The sequence below is a fragment of the Canis aureus genome, chromosome 1 (genome assembly GCF_053574225.1).
Source record: "Canis aureus isolate CA01 chromosome 1, VMU_Caureus_v.1.0, whole genome shotgun sequence".
NCBI classification, from domain to species: domain Eukaryota; kingdom Metazoa; phylum Chordata; class Mammalia; order Carnivora; family Canidae; genus Canis; species Canis aureus.
Window position 1 is genome coordinate 69,601,553 of NC_135611.1, and position 14,704 is coordinate 69,616,256.

The 14,704-nt window shown below is 50.3% G+C and overlaps 1 long non-coding RNA gene across 1 annotated transcript; it reads right to left on the minus strand.

The window, feature by feature from the left end:
- Positions 1 to 3,584: 3,584 nt before the first annotated feature.
- On the minus strand, positions 3,585 to 5,844 carry LOC144287113 (uncharacterized). Its single transcript, XR_013355022.1, has 3 exons — positions 5,574 to 5,844; positions 5,119 to 5,403; positions 3,585 to 3,832 (listed from the first exon to the last, which is right to left on the minus strand). It is a non-coding gene; the product is annotated as an uncharacterized LOC144287113 (long non-coding RNA).
- Between the last annotated feature and the right edge of the window lie 8,860 nt (positions 5,845 to 14,704).

Consider the following 14,704-nt stretch of genomic DNA (forward strand, 5'->3'; position numbering starts at 1 on the left):
TACAAATTCACCAAAAATCATTGAATTATGCACTTACAATAGATGAATTTCATGGTATGTAAATTATACTTCATTTAAGTTATTAATTAGACCCTGAAAAAAAAGTCTTTATTCTCAAACTATGAGATTTTCCTTAGGACTAATGACAAAACTAAAATAAACCTACTCTAAGAAAAGCTAAAACCAAGATTTCCCAGCTCAAGGAGGGGCTCTTCCAGTTAATAAACTAATTTTTACAACAAAACTACACAGTCTTCAGAGAATGATAACAGGATTCAGGTTGTTTATAATGTACTATCACAATACCAACTACGCAATTAAAAATCACTAAATGTGGCTCGTGGTCAAGAGAAAAATTAGTCAATGAAAACAGGCTAATAGTGTAGATGTTAGAATTGGCAAGAAGGGATCTTGAAACAAAATATTTAAAGTGTCTATAGAAAAAGATTGGTAGGAGAGGTGAGGAGATAGGGAATTTTAAAAGGTATATGGAATTTGTAGAAAAATTGAGAAAGAAAAGAACTAAATAGAAATATTAAAACTAAAAAATACAATATTTGGAATAAAACATTCACTGGATGGCCTTAAAAGAAGCTTGGCCACAACAGGAAAAAGGATTAGTGAATTTGAAGGTTGATCAATAGAAGTCATCCAAGCTGAAGCACAGAAGAAGAAAAGACTTTTTAAAAGTAGACAGAACCTGACTTGCCTGTGAAAAATACCAAGCAGTCTGATACACCTGTAATGAGTGTCCCAGAAGGAAAGAAAAGACAGAATCAGGCAGAAAGTCATATTTGAAGAAATTGAAGAAATAAATAAGGACATAAAAACTCTGAATTTGATCTAAATCAGTAACCCACCGATCCAGGATATTCAGTGAAACCTAAGCAAAAGGAAAACAAATAAAATCACACCTGGCAACATCATAAGCAAACTTCTAAAAACAAAAGATGAAAAGAAAATCTTCAAAGCAGCCACAGTTTAAAAAGACTCATCCCATAGACATAACAACAATAATGAGGGTTTATTTCTCATCAGAAAAAAGTAGAATTCAGAAGACAATGGAATCACATCTTTAAAATGATAAAAGAAAAAACCCTCTCAATCAAGCATTCCGTACCTGCAAAGACATCCTCTGAAAGGGAGGTGAAATAACCTACCTTCAAATAAAAAGCTGATAGAACGTGTCAGCAGACCTCTGCTACAGGAAATGACAATGACAATTCTTCCGGCCAAAGGAAAATGGTACTAGATACACTTGGGATCTGGCAATGGTAAATATCTCTAAAGAAGAATAGATTTTTAAAATTTTCTTTTCTTACATTCTTTAGACATCGATTTCTAATTTAAAGCAAAAGTGACAATAATGTATTGTGATTTATTTCACACTGAGAGGTTGAAAATATGAAACTAGTACAAAAGGTGAAAAGTGTTAATGCAATTACACTATTGTGAGATTGTTACACCACATGAAATGTGATAGGTTTGTTCAAATTACGATGTGACAGTTTAGGACACGTAATATTATCCCCAAAGAATTCATCCTCATGGATTGGTTACAACTCCAATTTAGTAATAAATATTTCCATTAAAAGTAAGACGCATCATGTGAAAGTTATTTTTTATTTTTTTTTAAGATTTTATGTATTTATCCATGAGAGACCCAGAGAGAGGCAGAGACACAGGCAGAGGGAGAAGCAGGCTCCCTGTGGGGAGCCTGATGTGGGACTCGATCCCAGGACCTGGGGGTCATGTCCTGAGCTGAAGGCAGAAGCCCAACCACTGAGCCACCCAGGCATCCCTGAAGGTTACTTTAAAAGTTACTTTTAAAAACTTACTGAAAAATAAATAAATAAATAAATAAATAAATAAATCTCACTGAAAACTCTGTTAAGTTATAATAGCATATAAATATTTCCAATAGAAAAATTAGATTTTTCCTCTAAGTATTCTAATATTTTCTAAATCATTATCTCTTTAGACTCAGAGAAGATTCAGAATAAATCAGGGTATAGGGATGCCTGGGTGGCTCAGTGATTGAGCATTTGCCTTTGGCTCAGGGCCTGATCCCAGGATCAGGGATCAAGTCCCACTTTGGGCTCCCTGCATGGAGCCTGCTTCTCCCTCTGCCAGTGTCTCTGCCTCTCTCTCTCTCTCTCTCTCTCTCTCTGAGTCTCTCATGAACAAATAAATAAAACCTTTAAAAAAAAAAGAATAAATCAGGGTGTTGTATTTGACGGAGAAATTTAGGCAAAAATACAACAAGCTTTCAAATTTTATTATGATTTTTTCTTTATCTCAAGCCTTATAATGCAGGACAAATTTAAAATATTACTATTTTAAAATTCAGTATGCAGGTTTGGACTAGACAACAAAACTCTCCACAGAGTAACTACCCTGAGAAACTGGTCACATTTTGTTGTTTTATAAAAACAAAAATAGGGCAGCCCAGGTGGCTCAGCGGTTTAGCATCACCTTCAGCCCAGGGCGTGATCCTGGAGACCCGGGATCGAGTCCCACATCGAGCTCCCAGCATGGAGCCTGCTTCTCCCTCTGCCTGTGTCTCTGTCTCTGTCTCTCTCTCTCTGTGTCTCTCATGAATAAATAAATAATATCTTTTAAAAAAATAGCAAGTAATTATTGAGTGTGCATCCTAAATGCCAAGGTAAGAGTTAAGTACGGGGTTGATGACAACTCTGACCTTCAAGGAGCTCTTCATCTAAAATAATACATCAATAATACAAACCTAATACATAAAATATACAAATAACTAGAATTCAAGATGGAATGCAAAAAAAAAAAAAGAAAAGAAAAGAAAAGAAAGAAAGAAAAATCCAACAGGAAAATCGAGTGTAATGGAGAATGAGATCACCTATAGCTGCAGAGGTTGGGGAGTCCTCAGAGCATTTGCCAGGGACCTGGATGGGTGGGTCCTTGGTGAAGAGTTGGAGCCAAAACTCTTGGCTCCGGGGCTCGAGGTGGGGACTGCCACGCGGGAGGGGACGGCCCCGTCACTCGGCTCACCTCGGCACTAGGGATTATCTATCAGAGGAATAGGCAGGAACAACTGGCACCGGCACATTGGGGCATCGTCGGGGGGATGAGGAGGTCAACCTGGGAATTTGGAACTTTATTCTGCGCCACTCGGAAGTCATTTCCCGGCAGCGTCAGCCTGACCCTTAGCTCAGAGACAGCGGCTGAGGAGCTCAGCCCGCAGTGGCCCAAGCTGGCCTGCTCCATGATCACCGCGTGCTGGGACCCACTGGGGCGGCGGCGGAGCCAGAGCCCGGCCTAGGCAGCTCCCGCGGGGCTCACCCACCCACCCACAGCCCGGGACCTCCAGGGGCCCAACCTGGCATGAGGCGCGGCCTGGCACGCAGGCCCAGGGGCACCTACGGCCCAGAGCACAGTAAAGCCCGCTCAGAAGCCACCAGAACACAAGCTGGAACAAGACCGCGCTGTCCCTGGGCGCCTGGGCGGCCTGCAGCGAAGGTCGGTGAGGGTCTGCTTGCTGGGGTCACGACCCGGGCCCACGGAGCCCTGCACTGGCTGCGTCTCCCTCTCCCTCCCCCCACTCCGTCATCTCTCTTGCTCTCTCTCTCCCTATCACAATGAGTGAATGAATGAATAAATAGATAGACAAATATCCTTTTACAAAAACCCCCAGATGCTTTTACCCCCATAGTTTTCCACCTTTCGGGACACGGGCAACCGCGCGCCGGGCAGACGGGGGCAGCTGGAACTGGAACGTAGCCTTGGCTTCTGGGATGGGGTCGCAGAGCAGATCCGCTTGCGGGGAGCAGAGCAGGAGTCCGGGGGGCACGGCCACCACCTGGGAGGGGATGCACAAGCCTCGCACCACAGGGCCAACACCCCAACAGTGGGGCCTGCCCTCGGGCCAGCAGGACTGGGGGACCCAGTGCATCCCCTCAGCTGGCACAGCCAGTGGGTAAACGGGTTCCCAGGCACCGAGAACAGTCACCAAACTGGGACATGAAGTTGGGACTCTGTACAAGGACGGAACCCGCAAGCCAACTGGGGAGTTGGGGCCCAGAATGGACTCCATCCTGCAGGTGCCCCAGTGACAGGGCCTGGGCTCTGAGCGGGCAGTGACAGGGCCTGGGCTCTGAGGGGGAGTGACAGGGTATGGGCTGTGAGGGGGGAGTGACAGGGCCTGGGCTCTGAGGGGGCAGTAACAGGGCCTGGGCTCTGAGGGGGAGTGACAGGCCTGGGCTGTGAGGGGGAAGTGACAGGGCCTGGGCTCTGAGGGGGCAGTAACAGGGCCTGGGCTGTGAGGGGGGAGTGACAAGACCTGGGCTCTGAGGGGGGAGTGACAGGGCCTGGGCTGTGAGGGGGCAGTGACAGGGCCTGGGCTTTGAGGGGGCAGTGACAGGGCCTGGGCTCTTAGGGGGCAGTGACAGGGCCTGGGCTGTGAGAGGGGAGTGGCAGGGCCTGGGCTGTAAAGGGGGAGTGACAGGGCCTGGGCTCTGAGGGGGAGTGACAGGGCCTGGACTGTGAGGGGGAAGTGACAGGGCCTGGGCTATGAGGGGGAAGTGACAGGGCCTGGGCTCTGAGGGGGCAGTGACAGGGCCTGGGCTGTGAGGGGGGAGTGACAGGGCCTGGGCTGTGACAGGGGAGTGACAGGGCCTGGGCTGTGAGGGGGGAGTGACAGGGCCTGGGCTCTGAGGGGGCAGTGACAGGGCCTGGGCTCTGAGGGGGCAGTGACAGGGCCTGGGCTCTTAGGGGGCAGTGACAGGGCCTGGGCTGTGAAGGGGGAGTGACAGGGCCTGGGCTCTGAGGGGGAGTGACAGGGCCTGGACTGTGAGGGGGGAGTGACAGGGCCTGGGCTCTGAGGGGGAAGTGACAGGGCCTGGGCTCTGAGGGGGAAGTGACAGGGCCTGGGCTGTGAGGGGGGAGTGACAGGGCCTGGGCTGTGATGGGGGAGTGACAGGACCTGGGCTCTGAGGGGGGAGTGACAGGACCTGGGCTGTGAGGGGGGAGTGACAGGGCCTGGGTTGTGAGGGGGGAGTGACAGGGCCTGGGCTCTGAGGGGGCAGTGACAGGGCTGGGCGGGGGGCTCTCCTCCCACCCGGTCAGGTGGGACACAGACAGCAGCACCTGGTCACATGGGGTGGCTGTGGCTCAGCTGCCGTCCCAGGAGGAGGCCCCAGTGTCCCGTGTGTCCTCCTCAGCTCGCCCGAGAGCCATGGCCCCCTGCATGCCGCACCTGCCCACGGGCAGTTCCCTGTGAGGTGGCTCTCGGGATCCTGCTGTCTCGGAGGCCGCAGCGACATCGTCGGGAGGACGGGGTGCCACTGGCTGGCGGGCCAGCTTGTCCAGTCACACGGCACCGAGTGGGGCCCTGCTGGTGGGTCCTGCAGGTCCCCCGCCTTCTCGAAGCTGCTGCAGGGCGAAACCAAGAAATCAAAGTGCTGGTGGTTTTCGTGTCTCCTTAAGGTCGGTGGGGAGGAGAGAGGAGGAGCACCTCAGGGGGGAAGGAGCCCCCAAAATAAAACTCGGAACCCATGTCTCTGGCCTAATTAACCCAGTGCGTTTGGCTAGAGGACCGTTACCTAAGGCGTAAGCGTGTCCCTGGGCTCCTCAGAAATCCAAAGCACTGGTCCCAGAGGGTGCTGGGGACAGAAGCGCGCTGTGAGCTTCCCCACGTGGGAGTCTGAATCCAAGCTGAGACCTGAGGTCGTAGGTGGCCGCGGGTCGATGGGGTCATAGGCCCGGCGCTGGGCCTCCGGGTGAACAGCACGTGGCATCTCCCTTGCGCAAGGCCTCCGGGAAGGAACGCTGGCAGAGCGTGATGCCGTGGAGCCGTGCTGCTCCGCGCTCTGATTCTCTGATGAGAGACGCATTAGACAGGAAGAGGAAAAGGAGAATTTGGTGACGTGAGCAAACCCCAGGAATATAAATTAGTACAAATCAGAACCCAGATAACTTGATTCCCTACGGCACTCGAGGACCTCTTGGCAGAAAATCAAGTTTTCAACCTTGACAGAGAGCTACTTCCGGCTACAACTACCATCCGGGTTTATGTAACGGCGTCTCTGGGTAAAGCAGCAGAACCCCAGACTGGCTGTCCTAAGCGAAAAGGCAAGTGAACGGAGAGACTAAGGGCTCACAGAGGCACCGCGAGGCTGGGAAAGCGGTCTGGGCGGAGAAGCACCCAGGGCTCCCGCGAGGCAGCCGGAGTCCCAGTCCAGGTTACAGAGCTGCAGGCCACCACCACTGCTACTCGGACAAAGCATCCAGATGCTCATGGTGGAAAGTTCCAGGAGCGCGTAGCTGGTGCAACCATCCCATGCAGACCCGCAGGGGTAAGACGCAGGGACGGGCCACAGCCTAACTCCCTTCGCTTCCACAAGGGAACGTAGGCCACACACGACGGGAGTCTTCCCAAAAGGGAGAGCGGGGTGCAAAGCGGAAGGAGTGTGAAAGATCGAACGGTGAAAAATTACACGTGTTCGTTACAGGCTACCTGCCTGGGTCCACAGAGTGCTTCCCGCCACCACAAGCCTCATAGAACTGAGGACACGCTCACTGCTTCGAGGGACAGGTCTCAATGAAGCAGTTCCGGGATCCCCGGCTGGTGTACGTGGTTCCCATATTTGCAACCCGTGGCTTAAGCATAACCACGAAGAACCCACCCCGTGAAGTAGATGAAAGAGGAAGAGGGGCGTCAGCCAAGACACGCATGTACCCGTGATGGAGCAGAAGGTCAGGTGTAGTTGAGGCTATGGTGCTAATTTCTGCAAATAATCACAAAGCTGTGGCTTTGTCAACATTCAGCGTTCTCAGAAGCAGCTACCCATCAGCTCGCGGCGTTGCTTCTCTCCGGGCACACTCGGCACCCCCTGCTTCAGTGGGCACGCGCGCTGCAGTTCCCTGCTCCACTGAGTCACCCACAACTCGTTGACTGAGGAGCTGAGCCCCTGGAGGGACTCAAGGCATCCCGCATCCTCGCATCCCGAGGCTCTCGGGGTCACATGGGTTTGATTCCCGCCCTTCCCTGCACCACGAGGTCACAACTGCATTGTCCATTGACAGCCACGGCCTCCCTCTTTCTCACTCCCATAGCACAGTGACCCCCGTGATCCCGTCAGCCCTGCGGCCTGGTGAGCACGTGGCGCCTGCGCACAGTGGTCCTAGGCCCAGGGCAGCACGACACCCAGGTCACTAGCGTCATCGTTGTATCCAGGTTGGAAGCACCCCTGCCTTTAGGCTAAAGCATTTCAATCAGCTAACCCAGCGTGCAGGGATAAGGATTTAAAAAAAAAAATTACAAGCAGATTATTTAGAAGTAATTATCTTCTGGTTCATGGACTCAAGTATCAATAATTTACATCAAAAAATCTCTCTGGGTCGGGCCACTTACATGATCATGCTGAGCCTGCTGGCCTTACGCACAGAATGCCACTCTGTGCCCGCACGTTATGTGGACTGTGTCACCTCTGGACCCGAGCTGGCCGTGGACTTAGGTAGCCCGTTTCCGGTGCATGGCCTCCCGCCAGGGTCTCCCGCCTCCAGAAGGGAGCCCGTTCCCGAGATGGTGCTTCCTCCACCCATGAGTCTGAAGACCTTATCGGAGGCAGCAGATCGTTGGACCGTTTATGACGTAGTTGGGTAAGATGCTCACAAGGGACCGCCCCGTACTCCGCGTGTGTAACACAACACGTTCTTTGATCCTATACCAAGAAATATTCTGTGGGCTAGAACTGAGCAGGTCAATTAGCCAAACAAATGATTGCAGCCACATAGGGCTCCCTGGGCTCGTTCTGGATGCCAACCCCCTGCTAGGCTCAGCCGGAGATACAATCGTAGGCCCCCTGATTTGTTGGGTACCATCTGGTGTCCCCCCCACCCACTCCGCAGACTATTTTCTCATAAAATTAGCAAAGCCCTGGAATTCTCTGCTATATAGACCTTCTCATTACAGGAGTGATTTTGTAATTTGTGCTCCAGTCACGTGGAGATGTAACTCCAGCTATTTCTGCCAAGCGAAGCGTCCGGCAGGTAGGGGGTTTTGAGAATCGGTGTCTCCCTTCAGGAAGACCTCTGCCCTCAGGCAAAAGAATAAAAACTGTCGAAGCAAGAGGAGAGTAATCTCATCGCAGCAGGAACGGGAAATTGTCCCCTTGGGAAACCTACACTCTGTACGGCGTTGGGTGAGCATTTGAGATCCTCGGATGTGAGTCCCCCCGTGGACTCCACCCCCCGTCCCAGGGCTTACTCATTTTTGAGGGAGGACCACATTTTCACGGGCCTGACACACACAGCAAAACATTTATTGAATTGATGTAATTTGGCTTCTTTTAGGATCAAAGCTCCACTTCTGAGTCTTGGCTACTACAGCTTTACAGTTGCAAGATAATAGATTCTCTCGTCATGGTTACAGAACATCTCTAAATTCCTTTCCGTAGCTTAAACTGAGAATTTAGAGATTTGAGTTTATCACTCTCTGGCTGTAAGCCATCCAATGTTATCAGGAGCAACTACCCATTGATTTTTTCGTATCCGCCGTACTGTGTTCATGGTGGTGACACATGGCCTGCCGGAGACTCCTCGATGGATCCTGGAACCCGGATGTCCCAGGCAATCATTTCATTCATTAGCTAATCATTGCAAGCCATGGGCCACTAGATCACTGTCCCAGAAAAAATAAGGGGACATTCAATTCCCTCCACACTATCTCAGATTGAGATTGTCTCCAATTCCCCACATTTTCTTGAAGACTTATTATTTAAAACTCCACTTTCCGATACAAACCTCTGAGCAGTCTGGTTCAGAAGAGACTGGGTGGATTCAGATCCTGGCTCTGCCATGCATTAGCCCCTTTGAGCAATCTCTCTGCGCTTGAGTTGTGCTCCTTTGGAACCCAGGACAGTAGTGGCCACGTCAGTGGGCCTTATGAGGAGAGGGAGTTGGGAGGTGTCAATGCTAAGAACAGGGCTCGGCATTGTGAACGTGCTCAATAATTGTTAGCTCATTGCTATGAAAATAACGATGATTACTATTACTAGTATATTATCAGCCAAAATTCTTGTACATAAGTGAAAGAACCCAAATTTGGACATCTCAAGCGAAGCAAGAGAAATTACTGGAATATCTGGTATCCCGGAACGGATGGGAGCGGGGAGGACCAGGCCTGAGAAGCATGAAAGGACAGGAGAGGTCCTGAGGGCTGGGCCACCACAGCCACAGGCAGACAGGGCAGGGGGCGTCCGGTCCATGCACCACCAAGGCTGCTGCAAAAGGCAGACGCGAGCAGCTCCAGGTCCCTTTGTCAAGACTGAAGTTGCAAAGCACTCCTTAAGCTAAACCTGTCACATGCTTCTGGGCACCGACTGCCATGGAGGCTACACAATGGGAGTTCCCCCCACCGGGAGTTGGGGTGCTATTAGGAAAGAGGAGTTAGATACTGAAGAGCCCAAGGATGACAAGTACTGAACTGGTTGGGTAGCATTAGTGTCACCAGCGCAAATGATCAGCAGCCCATGGGTATGACATGGGACCAACAGGAAGTTCCCTCTTTTGAGTCTGAAATGCACTTGTCAAAGAAAGGAGGTTTTCAGCTTTTCTGAACATTTGAGGTGGCCTTCAGATCACACCATCTACACCAGGAAAGTCTCCCAAAGAGATGTAACCATCATACCAGCTCACTCAACTCCGCACATCTCCTCTCCAGCCTCACTCCACTTCTAGGTCAGGACCCCAGCTTCCTCCCTGCAGCTCTAGGAGGGGGAGGGACCCCCAAGAAACAGAAAGGCCAGGGGTGCCTTCAGGGAGGGGGGAGGCCTTAGTTCATCTTGGACGGCTGGTCTACCACTGCGACGAGGATGGGCTGGGCCAGGCCAGCAGGACTTCTCTGTCTCTCTGGAAGTTTCCTCGTGAGGATACGGAGGGAGGAAGATTGAGTGGGAGGCTACGTCCAGCGTGTAGGCCCTTAGTTGCCGAGCCAAGATTTGAAATTTAATCTACATATAAACTTAAAACAGGATCAGACTCACAGCTCTGACTGGAGGCCCCCTGGGGTACAACCAGGGCCTCCCTGCATTCCCTGCACCACTTCAGCACTGGAGGCTCTTACAACAGAGCAGAAGGACAGGAGCCTGGCGCTGGATTTATATTGGACTTTCTGCTAAACTTGGCAGGTGGGAACCTTTCCGTCAAGTTAGGAAAACAAGAAAGATGACATTTCTTTCTTTTATCTTTTTTTTTTAAGATTTTATTTAAGAGAAAGAGAGAGAGAGAGAGTCAGCGACACAGGCAGAGGGAGAAGCAAGCTCCCTGCGAGGAGCCTGATGCGGGACTTGATCCCGGGTCCCCAGGACCAGGTGCTAAACCGCTGAGCCACCCGGGCTGCCCAAAAGATGACATTTCTTAAGTAGCTGATGGTCTGGAGCAGTTCCTGTCTTATCAGACAATACAAACAACTATTGCCTGAGCACTTCGCACGTGGGAGGCATAACGCCAGCTACTTATGAGCATCATGGGGGCCCCTCATTCTCACAAGCCCCGTCTGGGCTGAGTGCCGTAAACATTCCAGTTTGTAGTTGAATCAACAGAGGCTCAGAAAGGCTACGGAACCCTCTCAAACCCACACCGCCGGGTGTGAGTGAGGGAGCCTCATGGATTTTCAAAGTCTATACCCTCAACTATTCACTAAAGTCAGTGTTGACGGGTCTAAAAGTCGTGGCAAAGATACACAAGAGTGTTTTCTCCTCTACACCTAATAATATTCATAATCTCCCATGTTCACGCTTACGTAGTGCCTGGGAACGCTCTGTGGTTTTACAGAATAATCGTGTCCTCCTGTGGTCTTCTTATCTGTGATATAAACCGTTTCCTCCTTCTTTGAAGATTTAACATCAACACAGAGAAGAATGACAATTTAGGGCAGTGTGAGGATGGTTCCAGTTACATTTTAACGTATCCTTTTTTTTAACTTCGGTATCACCCTCCTAACAGGACCGATGCCTTTGTCCAACACACCCCACAGCATCTGCCTCTCCCCTCTCCCCTTTGCAATCTTCAGCTTCTTCACACCCAGAACAGCCACACTCGGAGAGAGCCACATCCCTGCATTTGTGCGTGAACCCAACTGCCATCTCTTGAGGAGACAACCATTTCTCATCGGTCTTAACGACCACTACAAGGCCATCTGACCTGTTTTAAAGGCCACACATGGGACGGAAATCAATCACCTTCTCTGGAATGGAGAATGTGGAATGGAAGGCCTTGGGGTTCTACGGTGTGGTCAGCCTACTGATGCTTTTGTAGAGAACACAGACCAGGTAAGAACCTCACGAGTCGAGACTTTGATTTCAGCAGAGCCCTGGCTTAGAGGGTATGAGCTCCTGAGGGAGCTCAAGTGCGGTGCTGGCACTCTCCGCACAAGGAGTCATGGCCACGGGCCAAGAGCAGTGACAAGCACACCAGAGAGTTGCTTAAACCTCGACAAGGAGGTTTATGGGGGGTCATGGGATTCAGGACCCACATCTCCTTCCAAAGAGCCCGTGGAGGGGAGCAGAGTTGGCTGACTGCCCCCAGCTCTGCCCTTTGGCCCCCCACTGCCTTCCCACCAGGCTGCACCTGTGCCGGGAAGGCCCCCGCCAGTGACGAGCACTGCTGTGACCCCATCCCCATAGGGACGACTCCGACTTTCTTTTTTTGTTGTTTTTTTTTAAAGATTTTACTATTTATTTGGTGGGCGGGGGGAGCAGCAGAGGGAGGGGGGAAGCAGGCTCCCACTGAGCAGGGAGCCTGATGCAGGGCTGGACCCCAGGACCCCGGGATCAAGGCATCCAGGCGCCCCGACCCCGACTTGCTTACCTCTGCGGTTCACCTTCCCTCCGACCCTCCTTCCTCCTTGTCACCTGCGGGAGGGGAGACCTGACGGGAAGAACTAGGAAGTGAGTGGGCCGCATCCAGTCTCCAAGTCTCAAGTAATCACGTGACAAGGGGAAGAGTAACAGGGAATAGACGTCAATTAGAGAGAACAAGCGGTGTCCTTTATTCATCCCCCAAAATCATCTTAACATAGTGTCGATATTTGCGGAGGCACCACGAGGCACTTGAGTCCCCGCGGGTGATGGGTTGTTGTCCGACTCGGAGGTCGGGGTTCAGGCCCGGAGGCCCTGGACGCCTGCATGGGACCCGCAGCACCGGGTGGCGTCGAGGGCCCAGCCGGCCACTTGTGAGCAGGCCAGGCCCCCGGGCTCGTTCCGGGCCGCCCAGGGAGCCCCCCACCTCCTGCGGCCCCTGGCCTCCCGGTGGCCCCGCAGCACGGACCCCAGGGCCACCCCCCTCCCCACCCCCTGGCCACCAGGCCTCTTCTCGCCCTCAGTGCCAGTCCCACTTCCAGACATGCTCTTGCTTCCCGCTGAACTTGTTTGAGGCTGATTTTTAAAGAATCCGATCTGGGGTCGCCTATCCATACAGGTAATATCTAAAAATTATATCCGGGGGCAGCAGGGGGCTCGGGTCAAGCATCGCGACTCCCGATTCTGCTCGGCGGTGACCCCGGGCCCGGGATTGAGGCCTGGCTCAGGGCCCTGCCCGCCCTGCAGTCTGCGTCTCCTCCCGCCTCGTGCTCACTTGCTCTCGCTCTCCCCCATCTCAAATAAATAAATAAATAAATAAATAAATAAATAAATAAATAAAATAAAACCTTTAAAAATCAGTCTGCATACCACAGGTGTTTTCATTTATGAATGACTACACGTGATCTTCAGAAGCCCAAGCAGTATCATCCAACCCGCACGCTGGCACCAGGATCATTCCCCTGGCCCCGAGGGCCGCCGCGGCCACAGGGCGGGCCCCCGACCCCAAGCAGGTGAAGGCTTCGGGAAGACACGGAGCTTGAGGGCCCCGGCCAGCCCTCGGCCCACCCTCCAGGCTCCAGACAAGACCCCGTCACTTGCCCTCAGATCCCCAGCCTGCCCGGTGGGTTCCGGGCCCGGCGACTCCCCCGGCTCCAAGAGCCGGCTCCCTAGGTAAGTCTCCGTCCTGCCCGGGTGGACACAACTGTTCGTCCTAGTTCTCTGCAAAGCCCTAATACACAAGGGTTTTTCCTTCTGTTGCAGAGGGGACAATTTGGAAAAGGAAGGGACAGCCCAAGACAAGCCCATGCGACCAAAACAAATCCTTGAATTGCAACTGTCAAATTTAGGCTCCAGAGACTTCCACATGCGCAGGTGTTCAAAAGATAAACCACACTGGTCTAGCGATCTCCGTGAAAGCCCCGGCACTCAAGCAAGCACGTTGGCATTTAAACTTGAAACTGTTTAAAATTATAAAACGAATTCGTTAACATTCCAAACCCAGGTTTTTAAAAAGCACACCCCCCATTGGGTTTGTCTGGCGTTCAATAAAGTACGTTTCTGCTGAGATAGAAGAGGAGAGAAACCCTGACCCAGTTAAGCTCAGGCACAACTAATCTTGCAAATTGATCAAAAAACTGCTTCGTAAAAATTCCCTTGTTGAAGTGTCTCGGGAATAACTTAGTAAGAATTTAAAAGATCCCAGGGTAAATCAGGACAGAGAACTGGTTTTCCAACATGACACACACACAAAAAGGCTGTGTCTTTCACTTCATTAGAGAGGCAATTTTATTTTAACGTGACATTTTTTAAAGGCTATGTTGTCTCATTTTCTGTGTGTCACCCTACGTTTCTGCCACACCTACACCCTCTCGTGCAAAATGCTTCTAAATTTGGCAAACTCAGCTTTACCTCCCTTTTACATTGCAGCTGACGTTGTTGAGTTGTGGTTGTTTAATTATAGTTAACCAATAGAATACACAATGCAGAAGAAAAGATTAATAATAAAGCAAAAATTTTTTTAAATGAAAAGTCTCTGATAAAGGACTGTTTTCCAAAATATACAAGGAATTATTAAAACTCAACAATAAGAACACTAACAACCCAATTTACAGCTGGGCAAAAAATGTCGAACAGACCCTTCACCAAAGACAGAATTTCATAAATAAGCACATGAAAACACATACACCTTGCATTTCATCTGGGAAATACAAATTTTAAAAAACAAGAAGATATCACCACACACCTATTAAAATGCCCACAATCTGGAGCACAAAGGGCTGGCAAGGATGTGGAGCAACAGGGGGGACTGCAAAATGGGGCAGCCACGTTGGAGGACATTTTGGCAGTTTCTTACAAAACTCAGATACTCTTACCATTCGATCCAGTAATCATGCTCTTTGGTATTTACCCAAATTAATTGAAAACATGACCATACAAAAACCTGCATATGAATATTTATAACAGTTTTATTCATAATTGCCAAAACTTGGAAGCAACCAAGATATCTTTCAGTAGATGAATGGAAAAATAAATGATGGGACATCCAGACAGTGGAATACTATTCAGTGCTCTAAAAAAAGAAAGAAAGAAGAAAAGAAAAGAAAAAAGAAAAGAAAAAAAAGAAAAGAAAAGAAAAGGAAAGGAGAAAAGAAAAGAAAAGAAAAGAAAGGAAAGGAAAGGAAAGGAAAGGAAAGGAAAGGAAAGGAAAGGAAAGGAAAGGAAAGGAAAGGAAAGGAAAGGAAAGGAGAAAAGAAAAAAGAAAAGAAAAGAAAAGAAAAAGCAAGGAAAGAGAAAGCAAGGAAAGAGAAAAGGAAAAAGAAAAAGAAAAAGCTATCAAGAGGACACGGAAGAAACTTAAATATATATTACTA